The sequence below is a fragment of the Oncorhynchus mykiss genome, chromosome 26 (genome assembly GCF_057628025.1).
Source record: "Oncorhynchus mykiss isolate SJ-2025 chromosome 26, ASM5762802v1, whole genome shotgun sequence".
Classification (NCBI taxonomy): Eukaryota; Metazoa; Chordata; class Actinopteri; order Salmoniformes; family Salmonidae; genus Oncorhynchus; species Oncorhynchus mykiss.
The window spans coordinates 16,447,501-16,459,612 of NC_143047.1; the positions used below are offsets into that span (position 1 = coordinate 16,447,501).

At 41.9% G+C, this 12,112-nt stretch overlaps 1 protein-coding gene across 19 annotated transcripts in view; it reads left to right on the top strand.

The window, feature by feature from the left end:
- The window catches only part of celf6 (CUGBP Elav-like family member 6), a 196,716-nt gene extending 184,912 nt beyond the window's left edge, over positions 1–11,804 (top strand). For all 19 annotated transcript variants that reach the window (XM_090222271.1, XM_090222273.1, XM_090222281.1 and 16 more), the window contains exon 13: positions 10,317–11,804. The gene's annotated coding sequence lies outside the window, so the exon portion shown is untranslated. The remainder of the gene's footprint in view (positions 1–10,316) is intronic.
- The last annotated feature ends 308 nt before the right edge of the window (positions 11,805–12,112 follow it).

A 12,112-nucleotide genomic window follows, 5' to 3' on the forward strand; every position in this document is an offset into this window, starting at 1 on the left:
CATAGGTACACTTCAACTGTGAGAGACGGAATCTTAAACAAAAATCCAGAAAATCAGATTGTATGATTTTTAAGTAATTAATTGGCATTTTATTGCATGACATAAGTATTTGATCACCTACCAACCAAGAATTCCGGCTCTCACAGACCTGTTAGTTTTTCTTTAAGAAGCCCTCCTGTTCTCCACTCATTACCTGTATTAACTGCACCTGTTTGAACTCGTTACCTGTATAAAAGACACCTGTCCACACACTCAATCAAACAGACTCCAAACTCTCCACAATGGCCAAGACCAGAGAGCTGTGTAAGGACATCAGGGATACAATTGTAGACCTGCACAAGGCTGGGAGGGGCTACAGGACAATAGGCAAGCAGCTTGGTGAGAAGGCAACAACTGTTGGCGCAATTATTAGAAAATGGAAGAAGTTTAAGATGACGGTCAATCACCCTCAGTCTGGGGCTCCATGCAAGATCTCACCTCGTGGGGCATCAATGATCACAAGGAAGGTGAGGGATCAGCCCAGAACTACATGGCAGGACCTGGTCAATGACCTGAAGAGAGCTGGGACCACAGTCTCAAAGAAAACCATTAGTAACACACTACGCCGTCATGGATTAAAATCCTGCAGCGCACGCAAGGTCCCCCTGCTCAAGCCAGCGCATGTCCAGGCCCGTCTGAGGTTTGCCAATGACCATCTGGATGATCCAGAGGAGGAATGGGAGAAGGTCATGTGGTCGTCTGATGAGACAAAAATATAGCTTTTTGGTCTAAACTCCACTCGCCGTGTTTGGAGGAAGAATAAGGATGAGTACAACCCCAAGAACACCATCCTAATCGTGTAGCATGGAGGTGGAAACATCTTTCTTTGGGGATGCTTTTCTGCAAAGGGGACAGGACGACTGCACCGTATTGAGGGGAGGATGGATGGGGCCATGTATCGCGAGATCTTGGCCAACAACCTCCTTCCCTCAGTAAGAGCATTGAAGGTGGGTCGTGGCTGGGTCTTCCAGCATGACAACGACCCGAAACACACAGCCAGGAAAACTAAGGAGTGGCTCCGTAAGAATCATCTCATGGTCCTGGAGTGGCCTAGCCAGTCTCCAGACCTGAACCCAATAGAAAATATTTGGAAGGAGCTGAAAGTCCGTATTGCCCAGCGACAGCGCCGAAACCTGAAGGATCTGGAGAAGGTCTGTATGGAGGAGTGGGCCAAAAATCCCTGCTGCAGTGTGTGCAAACCTGGTCAAGAACTACAGGAAACGTATGATCTCTGTTATTGCAAACAAAGGTTTCTGTACCAAATATTAAGTTCTGCTTTTCTGATGTATCAAATACTTATGTCATGCAATAAAATGCAAATGAATTACTTATAAATCAAACAATGTGATTTTCTGGATTTTTGTTTTAGATTCCGTCTCTCACAGTTGAAGTGTACCTATGATAAAAATTACAGACCTCTACATGCTTTGTAAGTAGGAAAACCTGCAAAATCGGCAGTGTATCAAATACTTGTTCACCCCACTGTATACAGTGTTGTAACGATGTGCAAATTATTAAAGTACAAAAGGGAAAATAAATAAACATAAATATAGGTTGTATTTACAATGGTGTTTGTTCTTTACTGGTTGCACTTTTCTTGTGGCAACAGGTCACAAATTTTGCTGTTGTGATGGCACACTGTGGAATTTCATCCAGTAGATATGGGAGTTAATCAAAATTGGATTTGGTTTTGAATTCTTTGTGGATCTGTGTATTCTGAGGGAAGTGTGTCTCTTTAATATGGTCATACATTTGGCAGGAGGTTAGGAAGTGCAGCTCAAATTTCACCTCATTTTGTGGGCAGTGTGCACATAGCCTGTCTTCTCTCAAAAGCCAGGTCTGCCTACAGCGGCCTTTCTCAATAGCAAGGCTATGCTCACTGATTCTGTAAATAGTCAAAGCTTTCCTTAAGTCGGGTCATTCACAGTGGTCTGTTTAGGGCCAAATAGAATGATAGTTTACTCAGTTTTTTTGTGAACAGAGCCCCAGGACCAGCTTGCTTAGGGGCTCTTCTCCAGGTTCATCTCTCTGTAGGTGATGGCTTTGTTATGGAAAGTTTGGGAATTGCTTCCTTTTAGGTGGTTGTTGAATTTAACGTAACTTTTCTGGATTTTGATCATTTTCGGGTATCAGCCTAATTCTGCTCTGCATGCATTATTTGGTGTTTTACATTGTACAGGGAGGATATTTTTGCAGAATTCTACATGCAGTCTCAATTTGGTGTTTGATAAATTATGTGAATTCTTGGTTGGTGAGCGGACCCCAGACCTCACAACCATAAAGGGCAATGGGTTCTATAACTGAATCAATACTTTTTAGTCAGATCCTAATTGGTATGTTGAATTTTATGTTCCTTTTGATGGCATAGAAGACCCTTCTTGCCTTGTCTCTCAGATCGTTCACAGCTTTGTGGAAGTTACCTGTGGCGCTGATGTTTAGGCCAAGGTATGTATCATTGTTTGTGTGCTCTAGGGCAACAGTGTCTAGATGGAATTTGTATTTGTGGTCCTGGCGACTGGAACTTATTTGGAAAAATATTATTTTGGTCTTACTGAGATTTACTGTCAGGACCCAGGTCTGACAGAATCTGTGCAGAATATCTCCTTGGTTTGTGACAGAAGCACCAGATCATCAGCAAACAGTAGACATTTGACTTCGAATTCTGGTAGGGTCAGGCAGGGTGCTGGTATACATGTTGAAGAGGGTGGGGCTTAAGCTGCATCCCTGTCTCAAGGGATTTCCACGGCCCTGTGGAAAGAAATGTGTGTGTTTTTTGCCAATTTTAACCGCGGACTTGTTGTTTGTGTACATGGATTTTATAATGTTGTACGTTTTTCCCCCAACACCACTTTCCATCAATTTGTATAGTAGAACCTCATGCCAAGTTGAGTCAAAGGGTTTTTCGAAATCAAAAAAGCACAAAAAGACTTTGCCTTCGTTTCGGATCATTTGTCTGTCAATTAAGGTGTGCAGGGTGAATATGTGGTCTGTGATATGATAATTTGGTAAAAAGCCAATTTGACATTTACTCGGTACATTGTTTTCACTGAGGAAATGTACAGGTCTGCTGTTAACGATAATGCAGAGGATTTTCCCAAGGTTGCTGTTGATGCACATCCCACAGTAGTTATTGGGGTCAAATGTGTCTCCACTTTTGTGGATTAGACCAATTCCAAATACTGGGGAAGATGCCAGAGCTAAGGATGATGTTAAAGAGTTTAAGTATAGCCAATTGGAATTTGTTGTCTGTGTATTTTATAATTTCATTGAGGATACCATCTCTCTCTCTATCGTTCTTTCTTTCTTTCTTTCTTTCTTTATCTCTCTCTCTCTCTCAAGGGGTGTGAATACTATATACACTGCTCAAAAAAATAAATGGAACACTAATATAACACATCTGAATGAATGAATGAAATATTCTTATTAAATACTTTTTTCTTTACATAGTTGTATGTGCTGACAACAAAATCACACAAGAATTAGCAATGGCAATCAAATTTATCAACCCATGGAGGTCTGGATTTGGAGTCACACTCAAAATTAAAGTGGAAAACCACACTACAGGCTGATCCAACTTTGATGTAATGTCCTTAAAACAAGTCAAAATGAGGCTCAGTAGTGTTTGTGGCCTCCACGTGCCTGTATGACCTCCCTACAACGCCTGGACATGCTCCTGATGAGTTGGCGGATGGTCTCCCGAGGGATCTCCTCCCAGACCTGGACTAAAGCATCCGCCAACTCCTGGACAGTCTGTGGTACAACGTGGCGTTGGTGGATGGAGCGAGACATGATGTCCCAGATTCAGGTCTGGGGAACGGGCCGGTCAGTCCATAGCATCAATGCCTTCCTCTTGCAGGAACTGCTGACACACTCCAGCCACATGAAGTCTAGCATTGTCTTGCATTAGGAGGAACCCACACCAGCATATGGTCTCACAAGGGGTCTGAGGATCTCATCTCGGTACCTAATGGCAGTCAGGCTACTTCTGGCGAGCACATGGAGGGCTGTGCGGCCCCCCAAAGAAATGCCACCCCACACCATGACTGACCCACCGCCAAACCGGTCATGCTGGAGGATGTTGCAGGCAGCAGAACGTTCTCCACGGCGTCTCCAGACTGTCACGTCTGTCACATGTGCTCAGTGTGAACCTGCTTTCATCTGTGAAGAGCACAGGGCGCCAGTGGCGAATTTGCCAATCTTGGTGTTCTCTGGCAAATGCCAAACGTCCTGCATGGTGTTGGGCTGTAAGCACAACCCCCACCTGTGGACGTCGGGCCCTCATACCACCCTCATGGAGTCTGTTTCTGATCGTTTGAGCAGACACATGCACATTTGTGTCCTGCTGGAGGTCATTTTGCAGGGCTCTGGCAGTGCTCCTCCTGCTCCTCCTTGCACAAAGGCGGAGGTAGCGGTCCTGCTGCTGGGTTGTTGCCCTCCTACGGCCTCCTCCACGTCTCCTGATGTACTGGCCTGTCACTTGGTAGCGCCTCCATGCTCTGGACACTACGCTGACAGACACAGCAAACCTTCTTGCCACATCTCGCATTGATGTTCCATCCTGGATGAGCTGCACTACCTGAGCCACTTGTGTTGGTTGTAGACTCCGTCTCATGCTACCACTAGAATGAAAGCACCGCCAGCATTCAAACGTGACCAAAACATCAGCCAGGAAGCATAGGAACTGAGAAGTGGTCTGTGGTCCCCACCTGCAGAACCACTCCTTTATTGGGGGTGTCTTGCTAAATGCCTATAATTTCCACCTGTTGTCTATTCCATTTGCACAACAGCATGTGAAATGTATTGTCAATCAGTGTTGCTTCCTAAGTGGACAGTTTGATTTCACAGAAGTGTGATTGACTTGGAGTTACATTGTGTTGTTTATATATATATATATATATATACATACAGTGTCTTCAGAAAGTATTCAAACCCATTGACTTTTTCCACATTTTGTTACAGCCTGAATCTAAAATGCATTAAATTGAGATTTTGTGTCACTGGCCTACACACAATACCCAATAATGTCAAAGTGGAGTTATCCTTTTAGAAATGTTTACAAATTAAAAACTAAAATGTCTTGAGTCAATAAGTATTCAACCCCTTTGTTATGGCAAGCCTAAATATATATGTTCAGGAGTAAAAAAGTGCTTACAAGTCACATAATACTATGCATGGACTAACTCTGCGTGTAATAATAGTGTTTAACATGAGTTTTGAATGACTACCTCATCTCTGTACCCCACACGTACAATTATCTCTGTAAGGTCCCTCAGTCGAGCAGTGAATTTCAAACACAGATTCAACCACAAACACCAGAGAGGTTTTCCAATGTCTCGCAAAGAAGGGCACCTATTGGTAGATGGGTCAAAATTTTAAAAAGCAGAGATTGAATATCTTTCACCATGGTGAAGTTATTAATTACACTTTAACCCAGTCACTACAAAGATACAGGCTTCCTTCCTGGGTCAGTTTCCAGAAAGGAAGGAAACCGCTAAGGGATTTCACCATGAGGCCAATGGTGACTTTAAAACAGTTACGGAGTTTCATGTGATAGGAGAAAACTGAGGATGGATCATTGTTGTTACTCCACAATACTAACATACAGTGCATTCGGAAAGTATTCAGACCCCTTGACTTGTTCCACATTCTGTTACATTACAACCTTATTCTAAAATTGATTAAATATATTTTTCCCTTATCAATCTACACACAATACCCCATAATGACAAAGCGAAAACAGGTTGTTTTGCAAATTTAGTGGAAATAAAAAACAGCAGTACCTTATTTACATAAGTATTCAGACTCTTTGCTATGAGACTCTAAATTGAGCTCAGGTACATCCTGTTTCCATTGATCATCCTTGAGATGTTTCTACAATTGATTGAAGTCCACCTGTGGTAAATTCAATTGATTGGACATGATTTGGAAAGGGGCACACCTGTCTATATAAGGTCCCACAGAGCAAATGTCAGAGCAAAAACCAAGCCATGAGGTCGAAAGGAATTGTCCGTAGAGCTCCGAGACAGGATTGTGTCGAGACACAGATCTTGGGAAGTGTACCAAAAAATGTTTGCAGCATTGAAGGTCCCCAAGAACACAGTGGCCTCCATTATTCTTAAATGGAAGAAGTTTGGAACCACCGAGACTATTTCCTACAGCTGACCACCTGGCCAAACTGAGCAATCATGGGAGAAGGGCCTTGGTCAGGGAGGTGGCCAAGAACCAAATGGTTACTCTGATAGAGCTCCACAGTGTGGAGATGGGAGAACCTTCCAGAAGGACAACCATCTCTGCAGCACTCAACCATTCAGGCCTGATTGGTAGAGTGGCCAGACGGAAGCCACTTCTCAGTAAAAGGCACATGACAGCCCGCTTGCGGTTTACCAAAAGGCACCTAAAGACTCTCAGACCACGAGAAACAAGTTTCTCTGGTCTGATGAAACCAAGATTGAACTCTTTGGCCTGAATGCCAAGCATCACGTCTGGAGGAAACCAGGCACCATCCCTACAGTGTAGAATGGTGGTGGCAGCATCATGCTGTGGGGATATTTTTCAGTGGCAGGGACTGGGAGAGTAGTCAGGATCGAGGGAAAGATGAATGGAGCAAAGTACAGAGACATCCTTGATGAAAACCTGCTCCAGAGCGCTCAGGACCTCAGACTGGGGCAAAGGTTCACCTTCCAACAGGACAACGACCCTAAGCACACAACCACGACAATGCAGGTGGCCCAGCCAGAGCCCGGACTTGAACCCGATCGAACATCTCTGGAGAGACCTGAAAATAGCTGTGCAGCAACGCTCCCCATCCAACCTGACAGAGCTTGAGAGGACCTGCAGAGAAGAATGGCAGAAACTCTACAAATACAGGTGTGCCAAGCTTGTAGCGTCGTAACCAAGAAGACTTGAGGCTGTAGACGTTACCAAAGGTGCTTCAACAAAGTACTGAGTAAAGCATCTAAATACTTGTGATATTGTGATATTAAATGTGATATTTTCTTTTTAATTAAATTCCTTTGTTATTATGGGGTATTGTGTGTAGATTGATGAGGGAAAAAACGATTGAATCAATTTTAGAATAAGGCTGTAACGTAACAAAATGTGGAAAAAGTCAAGGAGTCTGAATACTTTCCGAATGCACTGTAATTGACAGCGTGAAAAGAAGGAAGCCTGTACAGAATAACACTATTCCAAAACATGGATCCTGTTTGCAATAACACACTAAAGTAAAACTGCAAAAAATGTGGCAAAGAAATTAACTTTATTTCCTGAATGCAAAGCATTATGTTTGGGGCAAATCCAACACAACACATCATAGAGTACCACTCTTCATAATTTCACTTATAGTGGTGGCTGCATCATGATATGGGCATGCTTGTCATCAGCATGGACTAGTGAGTTTTTTTGTTTTGGATAAAAAGAAACGGAATAGAGCTAAATACAGGCAAAATCCAAGAGGAAACCCTGGTTCACCTTTCAGCAGGTCAATATCCTCAAACACAAGGTCAAATATACAATGGAGTTGCTTACCAAGATGACATTGAATGTTCCTGAGTGGACTAGTTACAGTTTTGATTTAAATCTTCTTTAAAATCTATTGAATAACTTGAAAATGTCTGTCTAGCAATGATCAACAACCAACTTGACAGAGCTTGAAGAATGAAACAAAAAGTGCAAATATTGTACAATCCAGGTGTGCAAAGCTCTTAGACTTACCCAGAAAGACTCACAGCTGTAATCACTACCAAAGGTGATTCTAACATATATATTGATTCAGGGTTGTGAATACCTACTGTATGCAAATGAGATATTTCTGTATTTCAACTTCAATAAATTTGCTAACATTTCTAAAAACATGTTTTCACTTTGTCATTCTGGATTATTGTGTGTAGATGGGTGAGAGAAAAAAATATTGGATTCAGACTAACATGAGAAAATATGGAATAAGTCAAGGGGTATGAATACTTTCTGAAGGCACTGTGTATGCCAACAGTGTTTTTGTAATTATTTATAATTTGTACCAACATTTCTTCACACAAGAGGGCTGATGCCCACTTTTGTTGTCATAAAACAGATTATTTGCTTAAATAACCTTTTTTTAAAGTCAATCCCCAGCTCTTTAGTTGAGTGATAGACAAGATGACCCTGGGTTTGTGCAGCCAATTAAATCTCCTCCATCCATCTATCCATCCACAAACTGTAGAGAAGCGCAGGAAAATGTTGACTCTCCTCCACTCCTCCCTGCATTTGGTCTGCACTTGGAGTACTTGGTGTGATTGTTTTGTTTGCCGAACATGAGGATAACTTCCCATGTATATATTTATGAGGGGGCTAACCAATTACATTGTGATTGCAGAGCTGCAGGCAGTGGTGTAGCCCCAAACACCCCAGCCAAACTCCACCCACAAACACACACAAACACCATCAAAAATAAATTAAAAAAACTAATACCATGAATGGGGCATCCTCTGCTTGTGTTGTTTTAGTCTGGTCTTTTCAGTATTATCATGCCCAACAATTAACTCAATGTGTTTGTAATTATTTTAGCACTGAATAGATTACTGGTGCATGCCATGTATGAGTTACTATTGTCTCATGATGAATCATCTACAAATATTTTTACTCTCTCCAAAATCTGCCAAAAATAAGCCCCATGCGTTTCTATGGGCTTATTTTGGTCCGAAGCTTGTCACCTGCCTTCCTGCCTTTGGGACAACAACTCCCATTGTTAGTGCAGAGACATGAACATCTTGTCATTATATACAGATCTCTGACTTAAGTAAGTGCAGTCTGTCTGGACAACCAGCCAGCAGGGCACTGGGTCTCTCTGGGTTTGCCTGTCTCCCCTGTGGATCAGGTTTCTCTGGGTTCGCCTGTCTCCCCTGTGGATCAGGTTTCTCTGGGTTCGCCTGTCTCCCCTGTGGATCAAGTTTCTCTGGGTTCGCCTGTCTCCTCTGTAGATCAGGTCTCTCTGGGTTTGCCGATCTCTCCTGTAACTCAGGTCTCTCTGGGTTCGCCAGTCTCCCCTGTGGCTGTGTCTCTCTCGTGAATCTCTAATTGAGAGCCACTTCAGGGTGTGCGCATTTGTGTGAAAGTAGGTAGTTATCCATGTAGATATAAAGATGTTTTTCCAGTAGTTTGGTCTTCATCAGTTGCTTCCACTTAAAACTCCCCTCTGGAAATACAAGCTGTTATGTTTTAAATGGACTGTTTTCTCTTCTTCTGTACTGTAACTTCTATGGTAGATGCTTACTTTGAATTACTGGTGTTTTTGTATAAAAGCTGGAACATCTATAATCAGGTATCTTTGTGCAAAGGCTTATCTCTAATGGTCCTGCTTGCATCCGCAGATATGAAATACGTTACCAGCATCTCATCTCCCGCAGTTAAGTAGCTGATCTATTATAAAATGGTAACAAGCTCATTTCTCAGGAGAAAATAACAGAACAAAGACTTGCGCTGCATATGTTCGCTCCACAAAGTCAGATATTTTTCATGTGGGCTCTGTGAGAGTGATTAGCTGTGATTTGGCTGTCTTTTTGTACCAGGATTCAGGGCCAGTACACATTAAGGATGATTGCATCCAACTGTACCTCCAGCTTATTCAACCATTGCCAAAAAGCACACAAATCCATAAAAAGTACGTATTTCATATCTACTGTTATGAAAATGAAAACATTATAGCTCTGGGTGTATTTTCCAATAGTTTTGAGTATTCATTTTTAATTTGTTCACTACACAAAAAAACGCATGAAAAGATGATCATAAACTTTTCCTCCACCTGGAGTTTTGTAATAATAATTTTTAACATCATAATATTATCATTAATGGGCTACTATTTGACCTTCAGTACATCCCTTCGTCTTTGGCGTCCCCCTTCCCTCGGTTGTCATTGGGATTTTTTACAATTATTATCACAAATGATCAGAAAATACTATTAACAGAGGAATTAACAGAGATGACAGGCTAACGTTTAGTAAAATAATTTTTTTGAGTCGAGAGTAAAGTTGCTTTAAATACCTACCGCCTTTGGATTAGAGCTGTCACAGCATACATGACTGTTCCTTATGGTAAAACACAAGCCCTCCACCTTCAGCCCACTTCTTTCTAGATCTGATAGACATCCTCCTTCTTTTCCTTTGTCTGTTTTCCATTCTGTTAGCTGTGCCTGTCAGTGTGCTAAACCAGGCAGGAGCCAGCACCCTGAACAAGACCCCTGTGCCCTCACCTCACTGAATCTGCTCTCTCTCTCTCTCTCTCTCTCTCTCTCTCTCTTACAGGATGAAGGGCCACAACACCTTATTTCCACAAGTGCAGTATAAAGTACAAAGACTTCTTGCTCTGCTACATATCATGAAAGAAGGGTGGTCCCTTGATTCTGCTAGAAGAATAGCTGGAGAAGATTGGGTGACTGAGGAGAAGGAACCCGGAGATTCTTTTTTTTTTTTTTTTAGCAAATGCCTCTTTTCCCTGTTTTGCTTTGGCGTCTGTGGAAGAGGATTTTTTGCAGAGACCAACTTTTTGCTGCTGTTTTTTAAACAAGATGGAAAACCTTTATAGACACATTATGCTCAAAGCATGCAAACTGACACCGATATATATAGACATGAACACACTCTTATCAAACACACATGCATACATACAGGCCAACACACACACACACACACACACACACACACACACACACACACACACACACACACACACACACACACACACACACACACACACATGCACACACATGCACACACACACACACACATATTCTCTCAGACATCCTACAGTGTACATACCTGTATGTGCATTTGCCAACTTAAACATACACGCGGACAGACAGACACACACATAAACACACACACATATACACACACCAGCCTGCTGCCATTTTGGTTTTCGTGCCTACACAGGTGATGTGCTCTGTGACAGGGCGAGCTCTGAGGAAAGAAGAAGAGAAATGGAGAATCCAGGAGAATTTACATGCATCATTCCTTAGGAAATAGGGACCAAAGGACTTAACGCTTTTTAAAATAATATAAATATATATACATATATATATATATATATATATATATATTTAAAAAAAACTCTTACCTTGTAGCTGCAAGTATTACAATTTAATAGTAGTCAAAATAAATCATTAAATCAATATCCAGTGGCCTAAGTAAGAATAAAAAGATAAAGGAAATAATGTATACATTGAAAAAAAGACAAGGAAACGTAGTAAAGGGACTGATTATTATGTTCTGGTTGCTGTTTTGCCACCAGTTAGTAGATTAGAAAATGTAGAATACTAGAAAAGTAGATTTGCTCTTTTTTGCTGTTGTTTTTTTAAAGAAAAAAATACTTGAACTTGTAAAGTAAGGGGGGAGGGATGAAAAAGAAAAAATGATTCATTTTGTCTGTCCCGTCCCAGTGGGCTTTGGGGCATTGGGGTCTCTCTCTTGGATGTTACGGTCGGGCCGCTGGACATGTTCCTCATCATGGTGTACAACTCAAACTCACTCACAGCACTATCTGACAGCTATAAAGGAACTGTTTTTGAGAAGAGGGGGAAGAAGAAGAGAAAAGACAGATGGACCTTCCGAGTGTCTGTGCTGGACAGGGTGCAGATATGAGAGGCTTATTTCCCACAAGCTTTTGTGTTCAAGCGACAATCCACTGTAAAAAACCAAGCAAATCGGACATGGTGTGTTCTTTTCTTTTGACCTCTATTATTACGACAGGGAGTGTGCTATTATAAAAGTTATTAAAGAAATGCATAAAGAGAAGCTTCTGAAAATGAGATGGACTAATGGACAAAAATTAAGGCAAGCAGAGAAGAAAATGATTGAGTTGATAGCTACTGAAACTGCCAAAAGAGTGGACTCAACAGTATAACAATGAATTGGCTGTCGTGGCGTTTGAGTGAACGAAAAAAATAGACCCATTAAAAATAACCATGTTATAGGCAAGAGGGAGAAAGAGAGAGAGGGATAGGGATATTTATGTCCGCTGAAGCCGTTCTGAAGCTCTGGTGAGATTGAGAAACATCGCCTCATCTCCCCGGCTGCAGAACAGAAACAAGCAGAACTTGCTC